Raw genomic sequence first — 23,363 nt, 5'->3', positions numbered from 1 at the left:
GGTTTCATAATCATTAAGATGATCATGAAATATGATACTAAAGTACTCTCCCATCCTTTCAGATTTAAGAAACTTTTATCTTTCCACCTCATTTTATTCTTCTCATTTGTTTTGTCATACATTGTAACCTTTCCAATGTTACAGAATTATACTTAACCTTATAAGTATAATCATATTTACTAATCTTCAGTAAATCATGACAAATCAATCTTCACTACTAGAAAAACAGCCTTTTACGACGTGCAATTTATGATACGCTTCGATTTACGATACGCAAAAGTATGTGACCTAAAAATATTGTCATCTCTCTATAAATTTTAAGAATTTAGGGCGCGCATTTTTGCAAGCCATTAAATTAGTGTCTAAAAAAAACACGGAGGGCGCCTATAATAAAATGTGTGTCGTCTGAAGATGTCGCTTTATGAATTTTAATGGAAACGCGCGTTCCATCATTTAATAGCTGGGGGGAATGAAATATTAAAAAATTAAAAAGCCCGCCTCCCTTTTTCTTCCTTTCCCTCTTGCCCTAATTACCAACACTCCTTCCTTCCCTCCTCCTTTTCTCTGTAAACCCTAATCCGCCTCCACCACTACCGAATCTACCTCAACTCACCTCTGACATCGGCTCATCTCTTTCCGATCGCTGCTAATGAACGTATTTTGTGTTTAATTTGGGAGCAAATCGCGATTTTTGTACACCGGAAGCCTAGATGATAGGTCTGACGTGGCGGCGTCGCTTGTCTCGCTTGTGAGAGACAACGATCGATCGCTTCTAATCTCTTTGATCCAAGGTTTATTTAGGCTCCATCTGGAGGAAGTATCTCTTTCATCTTTTTTTACATCTCAACATGTTTCTCGGAAGCATCATAACTGGAACCGCGCTTTAGCAACAAAAGAGTTCTTGGATCAGTCGCCATCCCGGAGAAAAACTTTGAGCAGATGTGCCCAATCAAAATTCTTCTTCATTTTGATTAAATCAGATAACGTATTCGTCGCTTGACTTCAATTTGAGTTTATCAGAAAGGGCGTTCGCCGCCGATGGAGCCGGTTTTCTATCTGTAGTTATAGTAAATCCTCTTGATGTCGCAAAGGTACTCTTCTTCCTCGATTATTTTCCTTACACATGTTAGTTCCAATTTCATTCTCGACCTCTATAATACTCTGGTCGTGGATCTCGATGCCAACTGTATTGGTTTCCCTGATTTGATTGGGAGAATTGATTGGCTTCATGTATTGCCTGATTATGCAGACTAGATTGCAAGCTCAGGCTGCTGGTGTTCCATATCAGAATCTCCACTCCAAATGTCGCTTTGAACTAAACACAGGTTCAATTTTCGAAGTCGCCGTCTTTCCAAATCGAATCCAAGGGTTCAATTTCCTGAACTCATCGTCACTCTTGTTCTATTGCTACACGAAATTACAGATTTTGTTCTAAAATGTTGTGATGTTGGGGAGGACATTAAAAAATTTAAGTGGTTGTTCTATTGCTACCTTCCTTTCTATCATTAGACAAAACTCTAGATTTTACTTTTACCACAACATTTTCACTGACATATGTGATGATGGTTGGCAGTAAACCAAGGAAATCTGGAAGTGGATCCTCATTAGATGCAATTAAATTTGGAGAGGTTTGGCTTTATTGTATTTCTGAATTAACCTAGAATTTATGCTATAAAATCATGGAGAATACCCTTGTGTGTGCAAAACACGTGATATGGCTTAATGTGTGATTTTGGAAAAAGATAACAATGGTCAAAAAACAACAAAAAATTGTTTTTGGATAATATGGAAAACAAAAAGTACAACACAAGGAAAAACTTTGTAATTTACTCAAGATGTTATGGAATTACTTATATACCCTTGTGATGGATGCAGTAAAAGGAAGAGCAGTTACTATCAGCGGCAATGACAGGCGGCTGTACAACTCACTGCAAGGAAGCTTGGAGGGAAAACAAACCCAAAGTACTCTGTGAATCAAGCAAACAGAAATTGAAACTTGTAGATGAAATTTTAGTATAATACCCTTTTAGTCTTGTAATATCAGTAGTAGCTTTTCACTAAATTTTACAAATCTTGTGCTTTTTTATAGACATTTGATTTTGCCCAGAGAACATATGCAGACTTTTTTAGAAGATTGGTGGAAGAACTTATTGGGATTTCAGAATTTGTTTTTATACGGATATGGTGCTGTTTTCAACTTCCTAGGCATGCTTGGAACTATCATTATTAAAGGTACTTACTCCCTTGGATTTTACTCTGACCATTTTACCCTTTTACTTTTTTTTAATTATGTTAATCAGTCACAGAAAACCCTTATTTCCATGTGATTATTTTTTCCAGGTCCTGAAAGCTTTGATATTTTACAAGGACATTCAAAAGCTACCATTCTTTTAATTGTGAACAATGCAGCTCAAGGAATTGTATCCTCTTTTTTCTTCAAATATGCTGGTAACATTATTATAAGCATTTGTTTTTTTACACAATAAAAAGATTATAAATAGTGGAAGACTAACTTTAATATCTATTATTTATAACATGCAAACACAATTTTGAAAAAGTATTCATCAACAGTTGCTACGATCTTCACTGGCTTTACATCTGCAGCTTTATTTGGTTACACTCACACTATCAATGTTATGTTTTCATCTCAATGCATCAGGTATATGGATTCAACAGTTTTTGTCCACTAATAATTACATTACATATAACTTGTAATTGTCCTATTATTATACATCCAAAATACATGTAAATAAGAAGCAAGACAATGATTTAATTTTTTTTTTCAGCTTTCAAAACTTCATCAGTTAATGGTACATGCAGCAGAAGCACTAAAAATTGAAGCTCCTGATTTATATAGCCATATACACTAGCCCTTAATGGTGTATGGATAGCAGTTGCAAATATTTTTTTACCCTTGGAGCCTACACGGTACCTGGTATGTTACCTATTATTATTCTTTATAACCTTTTAATGTAAATCTCACAAAATCCTGAGTTTCATTTAATTAAGTGTTATCTTAAATGGGGAATCTAAAAAGTAATGACCAGTATTATATGCATCTTTGCAATGGCTGGTGTGAAAGAGCTGAGAAAAATTGCCCCTTTGAGAAGGTAATTGGCGTTTTTGACTTTTTTTTAGTACCCTCTGACTTTGACTTTATTGTAGTTCTTTCATAATACAAACAAATTTTGAATGCAGATGGAATCTAGTAGAAATAGATGCAGAATTGTCGAAATTGACCATGGAGACAAAAAGTGTCTTGTCACTTATTTATCCTTCAAATACATACATGGTACATTGATCTGTTAATTGCACATTTTCTTTTTAAATTTTAATGTTATTATAAGGTTTCATGAAAGTCTTTTAACTTATTTTTGGTGTTACAAGACCTTAATATTGGGATTGCCTTTTGGTTGGCAGCTGGTGGTGATGGGTGTGTGAGTGAAGAAATAAATGGAAATAATAATTTAAAGGTTAAATACAAGTCTGATTCCAGGATCCTATTGGTTGGTTCTGGTGCAGATGAGCAGTGTGGTGGGTATGGGCGCCATAGAACTAAGTTCAGAGAAAGCAGGTTACTTCTTATTAATCAGTATTATCTCATACTGTAAAAGAAGCAAGATAAAATACTGAAGTAACTTTTGATGATTATTTGTTGATATGTTTAGTTGGGGTGGTCTAAATAAGGAAATGAAGTTAGATATGCAGAGAATATGGAAGAGAAACCTAGGTAGAGATGATAGATGCATCGCTGATAATGGCAAAGAGGTACCACTTGCTTGTTTGTTAAGTCGTTCAGTTCTTTATGTGTTAAGTCCAGAAAGAAACACATTACATTACACATTTAGTTGGATTGAATTTGAATGGACATGTGTGGTTTGGTCACTTCAGGCAAGGTTTCCTTTTCTGGATGAAAATGTCATAAGGATACTACTTGATAGTCCACTATGGGAGATTGCAGACCTTGGCCAACCAAGTGGAGTTGGTGATAAGATCTTGAGAAAGGTAAGTTTGTCTATTCCAGTTTTATCCTTACTAAACTTCCATGTGTACATGTGCACATTTTGATTACTTCATTTTCTCTGATATTGGTTCAGATCTTGGTCAATTTTCTGCAATATATGAATCCTGTTTTCCAGTTGTTAAAAAAGAGTGGGAAAAGTTAGAGATAGTTGGGGTTGGAGTTACTACATATGAGGTATCTTTGAAGAGATTTAGATTTTTTATGAGCATTTCATGATTTACAGCTTTTGTATTAACTTTTACACTTAATTCTTACATTGTTACAAAAGAGTGGCATGTTGTTGTTCGTGTTGACTATATTCCTTCTCGTGTTGACTTACCTTCTTTAGGCCATGGGAAATATGTTGAACTTGTTAATCCATTTCAATGGAAGGTAACTTTCTTCATTTATTTACTTGTTTGCTACCAATTTGTATGCATAGTCATAGTTTGACTTAATTAGTTGCTTATTTTGTTTATTGGTTGCTTGTTTTCTAGCTTATTATAGACACTGATTGGTTTCTTGTTATGATTAAATCTTAACATCTATCATGGCAACCTTCAACAGTAGTTTTGGACCGGCACCTTCTTGCAGAAGATATCGTGTATGTGTTCTTGTGCTGCTATTGTGGATTCTGGAACATCCTTGCTTACTGGTCCAACTGTATGTATCTCACGTGAAGCTTTTGTTAGAACTATTAATTTTAGGGATTTCAAGTTTTTCATATTTCTTGTATCTAATTCGTTTGTAAATTTCGTTACAACTTTTATTGATTTGTTTTATCTTTCCATGAAATGATTATTTGTATGATATATATTAAATTTTATGTAATGGATTGTATTTTCGTATATGATATTTTATTTATTATGAGACATTAAATGCAAATTTAATTTGAAAATTAGTAAATCTATAAATAATATTTTTTTAAACATATAAAATTACGATACGCAAAAATGTGTGTCATCTTCATTTATGACATGGCCTTTCTTGACAGTGACTTCCTTGATACGCATTGCGTGTCATTAACACGCGCGTCGTAAGGTTACGACACGCGAATGCGTGTCATCTTCCTTTATGACATGGCCTTCCTTGATACGCATTGTGCGTCGTAATTGCGCGTCGTAAATGCGCGTCGTCTATAGACGACGCGCAAAAGTGCGTCGTCTCTCTTTATGACAGGGCCTTCCTTGACGCGCATTTGCGCGTCGTCTGATCCTTTTACGACGCGCAATGAGCGTCGTAAAAGGCTGTTTTTCTAGTAGTGCTTTGTGGTGGACCTTGACCAGCGCACACCCAGTGTACCTAATTCCTTAGTCCTTCAATTGACTCACATATACATGTGATCAAAGAATTAGTCTTAATTTTCAAAGATGAAAATTTTCATTCATCATACAATACAACTTGTATGATTCCAAGTTTCTGTCCAATTGAAACTTGGGTGGTGAAAAACTTTCTTCATTTGGTAAATTCAGACACTACCACAAATGAAAGAATCAAATCCACTTTCCAATATTGCTATTACTGGAAACATATAAGCAACAATTTTTCCACAGATGCCATTGTAAGGATATTTTTTAAAATAAATAAAATTAAAACCCTTTTTTTCTTTTATTTTAAAACTTTGCGGAAAAACTTATCCTTACAATCCACATGAAAACCTTGTTGTTATCTATTCATAAGCAATATATTATAACTCTTAAGCAACAGCTCAAAATTCTGATTGCCGAGCCATGCGATCGAAACCCACCTTTGCAATCAGAATCAACATATACTTACTTTAAGCTTCCTATCTTTTCTTTGATTCTTAAAAACATCAGCATGTGACCCATTCACATTATGTAATAAGAATCTCCAAATAGGAACTTAATAGAGTTAGACAGTGGACTTTACCCGAAGTAGAGTCAAACCTCTTGACTTGATCAACCTTATGACCTTTCAGGTGAATAGGGCAGCTTCGCAACCAATGCCCCTCCCTTTGGCAACAAAACACATGGACCCTTTGGTAATGGCACATGAGACTATCTCAGAATTTGCCTTTCTCTTTACTATTTGGTCAACCGAGTTGACTATAGCCGATCCCTTTCCATTGGGAAGAGAAATCCTTTTCTAGATATCCAATGCTACCATTGTCAATGTCCATGTAGACTTGGGAAGTTGTTCTTTTAATCAAATTTGCTTTATTGGTGTTCCAAATCATTGCTGATTCCACAACACGAAGAAAGTAGATAACATCATTAAGGGTCATGTCATAGTCTGCCTCATAGTAGTCCCAAAGAGACTCACTATGTTACTAAGAAAGTGATTGAACATCCAACTTTCACAGGACTTTGACACCCAACTCTCCCGGCTTGTCAATATGTGACTTTATCTCCAAAATGTGAGTACACATAGACTATGCTTGCCAATAGGGATTGAGTGACTTTAAACTTTTCAAGAACTGATGGGTGAGGGAGAATAGTTGGAGGAGGTGGAGGAAGTGAAGCAGGGACACCATCTTCAAGAGATTTGGGAAGATCATAGTTGTCTGAACCAGACATCTATAATGGGAGAAAATCAAGTTAGTTGATTCAAAGTCCTTAATATAACACCCAATATGAAATATTAAGGCTAGGACACAACACAATATTTTATAATTTGGAAGAGGGATGCCGTAATCCAAGCTATAAAATATTTGAAGGTAGGCGAATGACGATTCACCAATTTCCACTATAAAAAAACGAAATAATTTAATAGGTTTTAATTGGATTTGAAATTCCTAGAACTTTTGAGATTCATTGAACTTTTCAATGGCATGTTTGAATCTCGAGTGTGCCCTCTCAAATTTTGTGACCGGGATGCCGAGGATCACAAAACAAGGTGTGAATAACCATACCAATTCACTTGGCACCCTTAATATTATTACCCAATCAATGTGCCGGTTAACCACACACGCTCCATTGATCTATGACAAACATTAAGTCACCCTTCGTGATCCTTACTAGTCCAAGTTAGTGTGCCGGTTAACCACACACGCTCCACCAACGACTTGGTAAGGTACAAAGTGTGAATTCCATGGGCTAGCACCAAATTCACATTTTCCTAAAGTAACTAAGATTGGGAATTAAATAAAAAATATTTAGTTACTTTATAATAATCATTATACTTTTAATGAGGATTTAAAGTCATTGTCCTACCCGTTCGGCTAACGACCCTCCACCGATCAAGCAAGCGGTGGGTGAGAGTGGACACCCATTAAGTTGCCATTTTATAGGCAACAACCTTATACCCACCTTATAGACCGGCTTCGTGAATGAGGCCTACTAACGGTAAAACGACTTGTTCTTATACATATATATAATAATTAACCATTAATCTTATAATAGCATAAGGGTAGAATTTTAACTTTTAAAACTTCTAGGGTATGGAATTAAAGTTTGTGTGAGACTTTACAAATTCCAAAACTTGAGGGCAAGTTTTGAACAATTCATAAACTTTTGGATATTCATAACTTATGAGTTTTAATTAAGTGTTTAATACTTTTAATGAAGAGTCTCTTGGAAATCCATAACTTGAGGACAAGTTAGAAGTCCATAAAAGCATTTATTAGAAAAACTCTTCTAAAGTGTAACTTATGACTTCTTAAAAAAACATTTAAAAGAAAAAACTTTTGGAATTCCATAACTTGAGGACAAATTATGAATTCCATTAAAACACTTTAAGATCAAGAATTAACTAACAAACAATTTGCAAATAATTCCTACGATCTAACAAAACTCATATGAACATGAACATCCACATCAATAATTTCAAGAATCATATGAACACATATAAACTTGAAATTTTGATTATAACTTTGAAATTGGTCCACCATCATCATTACCACATCAAAAATAGGTTTTATGAGTCCAAAACAGTTTAAGGTAATGATTCTAGACCAATTCCAACACCAAAACTCGAAGATATGCTGTCTGGGGTTCCAACTCGTCGAGTGCATGAACCAACTCGCCGAGTTGGATGAATTTTGTCTTGGACTCGTCGAGTCCTTTCATGGACTCGGCGAGTCTGCTGTGCAGACAGCACATAAACTTCGATTTTCAGCAATCTGCATCAAGTATTCAAGAAAACAAGCCTAGGCTCTGATACCACTGTTGGGTTTTGAGCAATCTAACACTTCCTAAGTGTGCATGCAACCCTAATAAACCTTGGATCTATGTTTGCTTCTAAAATACATGCAAATAATAACTTCCAAGGTTTCTTCCTAACTAGCATAGCATAAGGATTATGAATCATAAAAGTACTAGTAGAAATACATACCTTTTGATGATGGTTGATTGTTTGGAGTTTGAGAGCCAAGCACCAATAGTGTGAATGCCTCAAATGGAATCACAAATCACCACAAACACTTGGAAAACTTTGAGAGAGTAGTATACTTTCTTGTGGAATCGGCCAACACTAAGTCTCACACTACTAGTGTCTACCCTTAGGCCCTATTTCTTGCAACATATGCTTCTTTATATAGTGTGCATGGTTAGGGTGAAACCCTAATAACCCATGTCTTTTCCTTTCCAAGGATCCATGGGTTAAAAGCTCCATGGATCATCCATGGACTTTCATATTAGCTTAGCCCATTAACAAATGAATATTAGCCCACACTATATAAAATATAATAGCCCATAATTTAATCAGTCTTCTTTTAATCTCTAAATTAATTCATAATTAATTTAAGACTAAAACTAATTAAATAACATGACTTCATATTAATATATTATAACTTATAATATATTAATAAATCGTAAGTATACAATTCTCATAAAATTATCCATAAATCGTTTGGGTGAAGTGCAACCCAAATAGACCATGCTGGGCCGGGTCAAGTATGTACCAAATAAGTTATGGACTTAGACACCTTATCCAATAGTAAGGATGGGAGTTAACGCAAACCTGATGAGGTATATTACATCCCAGACTTATGCAGTAATATAATAAGCCTGGGAATGTTAGCAGAGGGTGGAGATGAAATAAGAATCAAGGATCCATTTTTGTGGGTCCATAATCTCATTGGGAGACTGTTGATGAAAGTTAAAAGGTCCTCAAATCGACTTTATAAAATAGAGTTGGAAGAAGTCAAAGGACTATGTCTGATAACAAATCTTGATGACCCATCGTGGCTGTGGCACATGAGAATGGGTCACATAAATTTTAACTCATTGAAAAATATGTCGGAGAAGAAGATGATAAAAAGGATGCCAAAGTTAAACATTCCTACACAACCATGTGAAGGATGTCTATCAGGAAAGCAGATGAGGAAGTTATTTCCTTCATATTCGAGTTACAGGGCAAAGAAAAGGCTTGAGCTTGTTCATGGTGATCTATATGGACCAATATCACCTATTACACCCTCAGGAAACAAGTATTCCATGTTGCTAGTGGATGATTATAGCAGGGTTATGTGGTTTTATTTGCTAAAGTCAAAAGATGAGGCCTTTGAAGTCTTTAAGTACTTCAGAACGAATGTGGAACTTGAAGACTATGAGGATGCCAGAGAGCCTATGGGGTAAAGCTCTAAATCACTCTATTTATGTTCTCAACAGAGCACACACAAAAGCATTGAAAGATGAAACCTCATACGATATATGGACTGGAAGAAAGCCACGCATTGAACACCTTAGGGTGTTTGGGTGTTTGGCACATATGAAAGTTGCCAAAGGGCACTTGGCGAAATTAGACGAAAGGAGTATTCGACTGGTTCATCTGGGAATTGAAAAGGGAACAAAGGCTTATAGGTTGCTGGATCCGGATATTGGGAAGATGTACGTGAGTCGAAGATCAAAGCGATACCGGGTATAAGTTTCACTGTCGAAGGTTTCAACCTAGATGAGGTTTATGATGATGAATTCGAATGGGAACCTAGTACACCATGACATGAACAAGGGTCATCACAAAGTGATAGTGATTGGGATGAAGCTTCACAGCCCATTAACTTACAATTGGATTTACAAACGAGCCCACCTGGTATGCACTCAAACCCACCGTCAACACCTAATTCCCTAATTACGCCAAATTCACCTGTATCGCAAGTCAACTCCGCTAGTACCGCCTCGAGTTCGACAGGTGGGGGTGCTCCAAAGCGCTATCGGCTAGTCACAGACTTATAAGACGAGACTGAAGAAATTGAACTCCCGAAAGAATTGATGATGATCTGAAGTGATGAAGAACCAGTCTCGTATGCAGATGCTAGTAAAATAAAGGAATGGGTAAGAGCTATGGACTTGGAATTGGTGTCAATTGAAAAGAATAAAACATGGAGTCTAGTGAATCTTCCAAAGGGTCGAAAGGCGATTGGATTAAAGTGGGTGTACAAGGTGAAACGAGATCCATCTGGAAAAATACTAAAGTATAATGCTAGAATTCTGGCAAAGGGCTATATCCAGAAATACGGAGTTGATTATGATGAGGTTTACGCACCAGTCGCAAGGATCGAAACTGTACGCATGATTTTTGCCCTAGCAAGCACAAATGGGTGGAAAATTCACCACCTTAATGTAAAATCAGCCTTCCTGAAATGGGAAATTGGAGGAGGTAATGTATGTATCGCAACCCGAAGGCTACGAGAAAGAAGGAGAAACAGAGAAGGTTTACAAACTGTCGAAGGCACTTTACGGGTTAAAGCAGGCGCCCAGGGCATGGAATGCATGCTTAGACATATATTTGAAAAGTTTGGGTTCCGAAAGGTGTTTACAGGAATACTCAATTTACAAAAGAAAAACAGGTGAAAAGAATTTGATTGTTACAGTATATATGGACGGTTTAATAGTAACAGGGAGTTTCCAAGAGGATGTTGATGGGTTCAAAAAGGAGATGAACGCAAAATTTGAGATAAGTGACCTTGTATTATTTTCTTATTATTTGGGAATTGAAGTGAAACAAGATGAAATAGGTATCACTTTGAAACAAGAAGCTTATGATAGAAACCTACTGGTAAAGACCCGTATGCTTGAATGTAATCCCACCAAAAGTCTCATGGAACAAAAGATACAACTGGCTAAAGAGGGAGATGGAGAGCTGGTGAACCCCACTGAATACAAGAGGATAGTGGGTGGACTTAGGTACTTGACCCAACTCGTCCAGACTTGGCATTTGCTGTTGGAGTAGTGATTCACTTTATAGAGAGACCTATCATGGTTCATCTTCAAGCAGTGAAAGGGATTCCTAGGTACATAAAGGGCACCTTAGACCATGGTTTGGTCTATACAAAAGGAGCAAATCAGATCACTATTGCAGGTTACTCTGACAGTGATCATGCTAAGGATGTGAATGACAAAAGAAGTAAATGAGGCATGGTGTTTTATGTGAATGGAAATCTGGTGTCTTGGTCATCACAAAAACGGAAATGCGTAACTCTATCGTCATGTGAGGCTTAGTTTATGGCAGTCACAATGACATGATGCCAAGGCATTTGGTTAAGAATATTCTTGTCAACAATATTGTTTTTACCATATTAGCTTCACTGCGATACTTAAATAATTTAATATAACCTAAATACTATTTGAACAATAAAGGTTAAGATTTTTTTTAATTGAAGAGCTAAGGTGATAAAACGTAGACTAAATGTAATAAATAAAGCTAATTTTAAGCATAGTTTAAACTTATGTTTAGGTGTATGCCATGTTAAGAGGCGTACATGAAGAATTTAGTTTTTAAAGATATTTTGCTACTGGAAAGCGAAGGAGAGGCCTTGACAACTTCAAGTGATCTTAAAACTTGAAGTGGAAAGAAGGATTCGTCGAGACTAAGGGGGGATCGTGATACCTCAAGTGCTTGTGTGACTTGAAGTAGGAAAGGGCATTTCTTGACAAAGGTTAATTAATTTTGTGGAATTACAAAGTACATTGTTAGGAGTATCTCATATCTTAGATGAAATGGGATGAACCAAGTTATCTAGGATGTATGTGCCCTATTGATGATTGAGTATTGTGCCATGAATGTTGAAATATTTTAAGTGTGACTGTATATAGGATGTTTCATACTAGACTCATCTTTGTTTGATGTGATATGTGATCTAAGGTCATATTAGATTGATTGGTGTGCATGATTTTTATGTTTTGTGAGCAAGTCAATACTTCTTTGAAAATATTTGTTTAAAATGTTTTAGGACAAGCATGTTAGCGTTGTAAAATCATTATAAAAGTTTTGTCAATGAAAGTGGTGTGTGATGTAAAATGTAATAACTACACAAAATTACATGTTTACCTGAAATGAACTCTTAATGAGGTAATACATTAATAAAAGAAAATTCTTAATATTTACATGATTACATGAGAGTGTAAAAGTGTAACTCCTTAGTTAATTCAATATTATTAAATTAAAAATAGTTATAGACTAGCGAGGTGAAGGGTAGTAACCTAGTCATAGGTATATACCCTATTCGGATTATTGTGGGGACTCGATGGGTTGAACGACACCTACGAGGAAAGAGCTTAAGCCAAAGCGGGGTCGAATGATTTTTCTAGGAGATCATTCAAGACATGGTTCGAACAGTGGGAGGATTGGAGTGATGTTGGTCTATCGGTGGGCTAGCGCAAACATCACGTAGGATTGGAATGTGTAAGGCGGTGGAATTGGCACAATTTGTACCAATCCTTAACGACAACACATGTATATGAATGTGCAATGTCGGAGTATCGAATGCAGCGCACCGGGGGCAATGATTACGGATGAGAGTTGTGCTTCACCTAGTGCATTGGTTCGTGCTGATCACGTTAGTAGCGAACATGATACTTGCCTTGGGGGTTTGCGGTGAAGAAATAGACCCTAACTAGGAGGTATTACTTTAATAATTACAGTGGTGGTGAGCGGTGAGTACTTATTAAGCAGAGAAATAAAATATTATATATTAATATTTAATAGGCGAATAGATATAATAAAATTAGTTACAACGAGGTTGAGGAGAGTAACTAATAAAAGAAGCTCTAAAAGAAGAACTAAAATAAACTGAGATAAACTTGTGTTTCTGATGCGGTGTGATGTAATTATGTCTTGCTCGTGAGACTTTGATTGTGTGTGGATGTTTTGTGTGAATCACTACAAACAAAACGTCATTCGGTGGCACACAAAAAGTGCCACTTAATACCAAAAAAATGCCACTAAATGTCTCAAAAAGAATTAGCGGCACAAATAAAAAGGGTCACTAGAAGTGCTCCCACTAAAACTTTTCAGTGACACTTTTTAGCTTTGATGCTGCAGGTTTTAGGGTTTTAGTGGCACTTTTTTATTTGCCACTGTAGACAAAAAGTATTTTGTGACACATAATTTGTGCCACTAAAAATTCATGCAATTCTAAAATTGATCCTATTTTTAGGGGCACTTTTTTATTTGCCACAATACAAAAAAATATTTTATGGCATATGTTTTCAACGCTAATTGCACATGATTCTAGAATTTATGATACTAATAGCAACACAATTTTTAGCTATAATATTAAATAAAAAAGTAATTTAACTGTAGTCTATGGAAAATAATATTAATTTCATTGTTTTTCATCAATATTTAGAATTCTTTAAAAAAAGTCTAAGTAAATATCAAATAAATCCAAATCTACATATGAAGCATCATCACTCACATATCCAACCTAAAATTATAAGCATCACAATCAAACAAGGTAAATCCAGATGCAGCTGAATCATTATGAAGACTTCCTATACCCTATACACAAATGTAATGATTAATAAATATGGTTATATATAAATAAAATATTTAAATAAAAGTAATATATAGCCAATGACAACAAAGTTATATAACTAAAATCATATACTTCCTTTACAAAAAGAATAAGAATGAAGGCCCAATGTTGCCATTGATCAAGATTGATGGTGTAAGCACACATCCTAATTTTCTTTGAATTACCTATGAACATTTAGAAACATAATATTTAAATAAATGATGACATGGTTTTTTTTAAAGGACAAAATATGACACTTAGTAGTAGAATAAATGGTTCAGTTGTCACCTATAAAAAATATATATCATAAGTTCCCATGATGTTATTTAAGTATTTTCGAAATTCGTAAACTAACAAATCAATTAAAAAATAAAAAGAAGAATTTTCAACATTAACCAACATATATGTGGGTCCCAGCTTCTAGTTCTGAAACTTCGCATGACTGAAGACCTTCTAATCTTTTAAAGAAAGCAGCTTTTGGGTCCTTAGCCATTGCTAATTGTTCATAATCACAAGTCATTTTTAATTATTATCACCAAATTACCAAATATCCTAAATAACTTTTATTAATTCTTGAAATAATGCGAAATAATATGATGACAATTTGCATACCACATTAACACTTGAATCCATTATATATACTTGAAAATGCAAGAAATATATACTTGTTGATGTCACATTCCTTGTCTTTTCACTCTCTTCCTGCACCATAACAAGCCACAAATGACAATCTCAATTTACTAGAGAAATTACCATTTCGCCCTTTCATATCCCTCTTCCCTAAACTGTTTATCTATTCATAAATCAAGTGAAATCAAATCTTAACAAAAATATTTATTTTTCTGACTTTCAAATAATTTTGTAAAGAATTAAGGGTTAATGACATATATTGCAACAAACTGTCTAAAATTTACTCATTCATAAAATTTATGAAATCAGATAAAAAATAAATAATGAAGCATTGATAAAAGTAAAAATGAAAACATTTTTTAAATTCAATTTAGGTTAAAATTGTTTCTGTAATATTTTGTACTTAAATGAAGATGATCGTTCATCATTTTCATTTGGGTAACATTTAAAACTAATAACATTATAGCAAATATTGATTAAAAAGATATTATCCGAACCCTTCAAAAGAAAAAAAATATTACCTGTAGTGCAAGATTATAGCCCCTACCATTCTCTTGCTCGAAGTAAAGTAGCTGCAACATTAGAATCACATAAAGATTAGAAAAAGGGAGAGAATTGTGTTGGATATGAACCTAACTCATATTGTTGTTTCTTATCTAAGTAGTCATATGTTATACCATCGTTCTAAACAAAAGGGTAAAATAGTCATTTACTCGGGCTCAAACGATTCATTAATTCCAGAAAAGAAATAATATTTATGTATACAACATCTTATCAAAACACACATCATAACCCATTCAGGCACTTTATAAATCACTAGTTTATAACCCGTGGAAACCACGGTTACAAAATTGATTAAATATTCATAGTAAAAAATTCAAAATTATTAATCAATTATTTTATATAAAATTTTAAATACATTATTAATTAAGAGATTTTTTTATTAGTTATGTAAAATTATAATTATTGATTCAAATAAATATGTGTAATTAATTTATCATATATATTAGACTCTTTTTATTTGTGAACTAATGAAAACAATAATATAAAATTTAAAATTTAAAATTTAAAATAAAGAATAAATAGATTGACAAATAACATCATATTAATTAGGAGGTTTAATGAATTTAAAATGGAGAATTAATAGAATGACAAGTGGCATCATATTAATTAGGAGTTCTAATATTATGACACTTGGCAAAATGACTACTCTTTTATTAGTATAGAGATGTTAATGGCTTAATGCATATATAATTACCTTAAATTTGCTTTGAGTGGCTGAAGTAACTCTAATTATAATCCTTGCTTAAGTTTGTTCTTCATTTACATTAACACCAAAAAAATGAGTTTATTGTTTCTCTACCTGCAGTCAAACTCAATTAAGCCAATTAAGCAGCTGAGAAATAAAGTTAAAAATCATGAAAATTCACTTATATGCACCTTTCTACTAACTGGTGATCCTAATGGAAGGGGTTTAACTGTAACATTTCCACTCAAAGCATATTCAAGAACATTGGCAGAAATAGTTGCCTTAATAGGATCTCTTAGTTTACTTTAATTGGAAAAGGTGAATGGAAGAGAATAACTATATAAGTAACAATTAATCTTCAATGTACAACAATTACAACTAAAATTTATCTGAATAATGCTGCAAACATTGTATTCATTGTTCCATGGTTAGATAAGCCAATTTCGATGTTTGTATCATCATCATCAATAGCCTGTTTGATTGATAACAGATGGTTTTCAACTGGTAATCCTTTTTAACAAGAGGAATGAGCCTAACACATCCAAATCGAATAGCTAATTCCCTAACATGAAGCTGATTCCTACGATTCATCACAAAATGATTGTTCATCATTTAATTATATTATTGATACATATCAACTGACTAAAAGTATGATGAAGAACATACTTAACGGAAGTCTCATTCTGTAAAGATTGAAAGATCTAAAGTAAGCCTTCTCACGACCAAACAGAACTTGATTCCTAAAATTTTTGGGGATAAACAACCAATTCATCATATGAAATAGAACTGAAGAAATTAACTACATAGAATGGATACAACATTCACGAATTCGCACATACATGTTAGCATCAATCTCCAGGCAGATGAGAGCTTTGCAAATCTCTCCCTGCGTTTTTACCAAATGAAAACATTGTAGATAATTAATACTAACAATCTACTAATGCAAACCAACAGTAAATGAACAAAAATTGTAATATGAGCCAACAGTTTACGATTACAGCACTTGATGACTCAATTTGAAGATTGGATATGCGATGGAGCTCAGCGGATTTATGAATGAGTTGCCTCGATTTCTTAAGCCCTAACTTCATTGCAATCTCAAACAAATTCATACCAAGAGAAAGTGATGGAGAAACAGAAATCATTTATATTTGACTTCTGTAACTGTTACTGTGAATGACAGAAGATGATATAGATGAGCAACCATGATGGGAAGACTGAATCCCATGTGTTTCTAGTTTTCATTTGGAGCCACTTCAGAAAACCGGTGCATACCGTTTTTCTTTCCTTAATTTATTTTTCATAGAGAGAAAAAATGGGGCTTTTGTTTTTTCCTTTTTTATAACTTTTAAACTTAAAACACAGATTTAAAAAAAAGGAAACAAAAAATATTAGTGGCACAATTTTAAAAATTTAGTGGCATATAATAACTTGTATGATACAAAATTTAAAAATTTTAATGGTATTTTAAATCATTATGTCACTAATAAATATGAATATTAATCGCATAACATGTTAAGTGTCATTAAATCTATCAATATTTATAGTGGCACATAAAATATGCCATTAAAAACATAATATAGCTGCACAAAAGAATTATGCCACTAAAAAAGTATGCCACTAAATGTCAATATGTTTGTAGTGAATCCATCTATGATATGTGTGTTTTTCTAACATTGTATTAATTGACTCACTTAGCTTATGGTAACACTTTTTCTTTGCTTGTTGGTTTTGTGTATTGGAACAGATAGCTTGACATGATGCCTTGGTGATGATAGGAACCATTGGTACTTTCATTTAGTATCTTTAGTTATGATACCATTTTGGACATCTTGGGTTTTCATCATTATGTTTTGTGAACTTTAAATTTTGGATGTGATGTTTTGACATAAAGTGACATTGGTAGTGTTTTTGAAACATTTATAACAAGTCTTCCGCAAACATAATCTGTTAAAAGTATTTAATTTTATAAAAAAAATGGGTGAAAAATCACGATCGCATTATGACACAACTCATGTAGAATTGTATCAAGAACATAATCAAAAGGGTAAAAAGCCTAATCCATTTTTAACTTTCAAAGTCTAATCTTCACATGAAGACCATGTCCCACTTTCAAACCCAAAAGTTGAGGGTTTTTGGACTACAAAAAACATACATCCTCAATCATTAAACAAATCATCAGCCAACTTATAGTTGATCAGAAATTTAATTTTCATTCAATATCTTATCATTTCCAACAACTATATGATCTTCCTACTATTTTAGAGTGGTGTCATCATTTGGTTATTACCACATACAACGGAAATAGAGAAATTATCGGGACAAAATAGATCACCAAGAAAAAGTAAGAAGGAAGAGTATACCACATCTCGAATAGATTTTTAACCCTCTATTTATGCTTGTGCATGATGGGTTGGACCTGTTTGGCGATTTTATCAAGGAATCTCTTAGCCTCACCTTCTCCAACCTTCCTATTCATCATTCTGATCACTGAAACCTTGTGAAGGTCGTTAACATTCATCTTAAACCAAAGCCTAAATCTGAAATATGAAAGTGTGCCTGATATTCAAATAATTTCGAATCTGATGGTGTAATGTAATCCACATTCAGTTGCTGATAAATATGGAGCCAATGCATCTCATCAAAAGAACTCAGAAGATGAGGACACTAGATTTTCTTTTCTAAATTCTCCTATAACCGAAAGAAGAGGAAGGAAAATCTACTTGAGGAGAGCCTGGGGAACTTATTCAAGGACAGTCTACTCCTACTTCCATATTGACAACATCATAGACCCTTCCGGCTGGAACGACTGGAGCCACCCATGGAGAAAAAGATATACATCCATCCATCCCTCACACACTTTCACTATCATTATTATATATACCTAAACAAAGTGATTTATTTTAATGTTGATGAATGTATTTGTGTTACTAGGACAGTTGTGTTTGGAGAATACGGGTGCCAGGGAAAAGGTGTAGATAGAAAGAATCAGGTATCATGGTCCAAGTCATTGGCACATGTAGAAGCAATGCCATTTTTTGATACAAGCTTCATTGGTTGACATGAATGGTTGAGACTTTAATATATCTATACAAATACAAGAATATAAGAGAATCAAAGCTCAAGGAGACTTTAATATAACTAATTCTCTTGAGTCATGAGATGAAGAACTAGGAAGGCATACATTACACAGATGAATTAATCATTGAGATTGCATGTGGCTATGGCTATGGCTATGGTTGTGCTACGATTTAAATTGGTGGATGACGAGAGCCCAGAGCTTAAGAATAAGAGAATACAACAACTAACAATCAATAACAACAACCCAAAAGATAAAATGCGAAACATAAAAATGAAAATAGCATCGAGAGATGGATGCTTGCTCTCTTTACATGTTTTGAATAAAACAAGTTAAATATTATATTCTTCGATTCCATTTCTTGTCAAAACATTAGAAAAAAAATTCTAAATTTTTGTATGTTTGTTTGTTATAAGTACCCACATTTATTGATAGGATTGCTACAGGTTGGTCATAAGAATATCTCCACTGCCCACATACTTGCCTTCAACAGATTTTGGTTTGTACATTCCATAGAGCCCACACACCGAATCCAAAACCGACCATAAAGCATAAATCATAATTAAACATGTCTTATAAATAGAAAAATTAATGCAAAAAATGAACATAAAGGATTTAAAACTGTTCTTACCAGATTCCGTAATATGCACACCATGCACTCCCACCCAAAGGATAACTCATGTATATCGTTATCACATCCTCCTTTAGAGGCACTGCTCGTTAAATCAGTACAAGTTTTTCTCAAGATCATAATATTCATGGATACTTTGTTAACTAGTTTTAGGCGATGATGTTGAATCAACAAAGCACGATTCTCAATGAGGACCACTTTTCTGAGGAGTCTTGGAAGAGGTTAAATTAAGTTGCACATGTGCTCTACTTTCTTCATCCTCAATTACTTCCTCTATACCACACAATATATCATCTTGCAATTTCCTTTCTCCAGCCATGGTAGTAGCTTGTGTAGGTGTAAGTTCAGACATAATAGATTTATCACCTCCAACATGTTTAGGACCTGATGGTCCCTGGCGTTCTCTGTTTTCTGCAGCAGTAAGTGTAGTCCGCTTGAGAGATGAGAAGGGAGGTTAATGAGCAAGGCCACCAAAGCATCTACCTCGAACATCAAACCTATCTCAGGAACTTGATATTCCCTTACTCATCAGCTCCTCACATTCCTATGTATATGATATAACATCACCGTAAGAAAACAGGCTTTGAATTGTTGACACAACAAATAACCATGTAAAATGATGGAGATGTAAATACCTTTCTGAGCTCAACCCAAAGATTGTAGAAACTAGCATTATAAGGGACAACGACAATATGACACAACTCATGTAGCAATGTATATATGAAGAACAAGATCAAAAGGGTAAAAATACAAATTTGTGTTTGGCTTTTTAAAGTCTCAGATTCACATGAAGACTGTGTCCCACGCTCAAACCCGGAACCCGTGGGTTTTTTGGACTAATAAAAACATACATATTCAATCACTAAACTAATATTAAGCCAACTTATAGTTGCTCACAAATTTAAGTTTGATTCAATCTCTTATCATTCCCATCAATTATATAATCATCCTACTGTTTTAGAGTGGAGTCATCATTTTGTTATAACTACATAAAGGGGAAACAAAAAAATTATTGGGAAAAAATAGATCACAAACTTCTAATATGTATATAATTAGTGATTTAAAATTCTAATTTATTAAAGAAGAAGAAGAAGAAGAAGAAGAAGAAGGAAGAGGATAACATGTCTCTGATAGAACTCTAACCCTCCATTTATGCTTGCGCATTGGGCATGTTTAGCAATTTTTTCACGCAATCTACTAGCCTCATCTCCTCTAACCTTCCTCTTCAACGTTCTGATCTCCCAAACCTTGTGAAGATCGTTAACATTCATCTTAAACCAAACCCTAAATTCTCAATCTGAAAGTCTGCTAGATAATCAAATAATTTTAAATCTGATTGTGTAAAGAGAATAGAAACATATAGGCTTCTAGAATGAAGATCCCAAAAGGGTTCAAAACAAAAACACATCTAGACTCCAGTTCCCACTTCCAAAACCCCTTTGGAATTCCCTCCTAATTTTGTACCAAAGATCATTATAAAAAGCTATATAGTATTTATTTTTTATATAACTTTTACCATTTGGGGGTGAAACTTCTTGGCCAAAGCATTGGACATCATTACGGTGATTGGCCCAAAATTGGGCCTTCAACTGAATATCAAGAAAATCGAGCTCTTTTGGACTTCGTGTGATGGTAGGAAGTTACATGAGGGGCTATTCCCGGCAGGCATCGGGAGGCCGCCTTTGGGAGTGAAACTTCTTGGGGGAGCTGTTAGTAGAGATGTTAGTTTCATTCGCAGCTTAGCCATAAAGAAAGCCGAAAACGCTGTGAATTTGATGCGCCTTCTTCCACAATTTGTCTGACCCCAAGAGTGAGCTCCTTCTTCTTCGGTCGTGTATGGTTATTGTTAAGCTTTTCTTTGGGCTGAGGATGTGCCAACCCGTTTACATGGAGGAGGCGGCAATATTCTTTGACAGTGGGTTGTGCGGGGCGATTGACGACATTGTGGTTTGTGGTGGTCCTTTCTTTGGGGACATACAATGGCGAATTGATTCCTTACCCATTAGGTTTAGACGTTTGGGTTTATACTCGGCAGTAGAGGCTACCTCATATGATTTAGTTTCCTCAAGGGCCCAATCTTAGGTATTGCAAGACCATATATTACGGGATAACAACATATGTGGTATGAATTCTAACTATGATTGTGCCTTGAAATCTCTTCGTGGCAAGCTTCCAGATTTTGACCTTAACAGTTTTACTACTAAAGACACCCCCTAAATCTCAGAATACACTAGCGAGTGCCCTTTTTTGTAAAATTGACCAAGATATGGAAGTGCATCTAGACATGACGGCTCGGTAGAAAGCGGTTTTCCAGTGCTTATGTGCACCTCATGCTCAAAATTTTCTTCTAGCTATCCCTATAGATGGGCTTGGCCAATATATGTCTCTCGTGGAGTATCGTACTATCCTCAAATATCGACTTATGATTCCTATATTCCCGGCTGACGAGATATGTCCGGTATGTTGTATGGCATGTTTGGACTCTTTTGAGGAGCATGCAGTTCACTGTAAAGAACTCCCAGGGTTCAAATACAGGCATGATATGGTTAGGGATGTTTCGTTTGACATATTTAAGCATGTTGGGGTTTCTGCTAAGAAAGAGGCGTCAACTAATTTCTTGACTGACCCGACAGAAGGAAGGTAAACCCTCAGACCGGCTGACATTTTGATTTTTGGATGGGTCGGAGGGAATCACACATGTGTGGACCTTACAGGGGTATCCCCTCTCGTGGGCTTGATGGCTGGGAGTTTCACGGCGGGAAAGGCTGCTTTAAAAGCAGCTACAGGCAAAGTCACGAAACATGAGAAATCGTGCATGGAAAATCAACACGTGTTCATACCATTTGCGTTTGATATGTTTGGTTTCCTCGCGCCGGATGCAGAAGAGCTTCTTAAGAGATCACAACAGATCATGCATAGTAATGTTATATCCCCTAGATCTTCGGATGTAGTCGTTAAAAGAATCAGTTTTACCATACAAAAAGGCATAGCGGCGCAGCTTGTTGCCTATGTGCCATGTCACTAATTATACTATGATAATTAAATGAGCAATGAATTTTGGAAAAGAATTTACAATTTCTTAACAATAAAACAGTAAACTAAGATTTTTTGTCGTATATTTATTTCATTGGTAATTAATTTTTTTTGTCTTACTAGGGAGAGGTCAAGTGGTTACGCATGGGTTTGGGTTTCATTGATGCATGCATAAATGTAATCTACATTTTGTTGCTAATAAATATTGAGCCATTAAAGCTCATCACAGAAACTCAAAAGAAGAGGACTAGATTTTCTTTTCTGAACTGTTCAATAATCGGAAGCAAAGGATGAAAAATCTACTTGAGAAGAGTTTGGGGAAATTATTCAAGGGTAGTCTACTCCTGCTAAGTTTGTTGGATTTTTCGTTTTGTAATTTTTGATATTTTATTATTTAGCTGCTAAAAACTAGATTTTATGTTTTTTAAAGTTATGTAAAGTAGCTTTTTTAGCCAAAAATATAGCAATTTTTTTAGCAAAAATAAAAATCAATTTTAAGCCTGTAAAACGTAGAAACGAGGACGGAGTGGGGGTGATCAATGTATTTTGGGGAGGGGGGAGGGATCATGAGCTATGTAAACAGGGGATTCGGGGGGTGGGGGCGAGGTGAGGCAACAACTGGTTTCAGGGTAGGGGAAACTATTTTCACTCCCATTTGGCCTCGTTAACATCCATACAAATAGGGCAAATATTGATATGGGATTTTTCATATTTATGGGTTAAATCAATTGGGTTCATTTTCTTTGGACTTAAGAGATTTCAAGTGAGTCTGATACAACGTTATGTGGGCTGAAAAGTTATTGGTGAACTACCAGACAACAAACGAGGAGAGTTTTTATTATTTATTTTTGTATTTTTATATTTAACCGGTCGTGTGAATTATATTTAATTTTATTTGAAATTAAATTTTATGGAGCGATTTACTTTGATTTGATTGGATTGGGTAAACTGTTGGTTTTAATGTAGTTAATAGCTTTAAAACAAATCATTGTGAAAATGTGAATGTCATATTTAAATGTGCGTTTAATTTTAAAAATATGA

At 34.7% G+C, this 23,363-nt stretch overlaps 1 pseudogene; it reads right to left on the bottom strand.

Moving 5' to 3' along the window:
• Positions 1-13,597: 13,597 nt before the first annotated feature.
• LOC111919053 (chaperone protein dnaJ 15-like) lies at positions 13,598-16,724 on the bottom strand (annotated as a pseudogene).
• Between the last annotated feature and the right edge of the window lie 6,639 nt (positions 16,725-23,363).

This window comes from Lactuca sativa, chromosome 7 (genome assembly GCF_002870075.4).
Source record: "Lactuca sativa cultivar Salinas chromosome 7, Lsat_Salinas_v11, whole genome shotgun sequence".
NCBI classification, from domain to species: Eukaryota; Viridiplantae; Streptophyta; class Magnoliopsida; order Asterales; family Asteraceae; genus Lactuca; species Lactuca sativa.
This window is presented reverse-complemented; position numbering and strand designations above follow the sequence as displayed.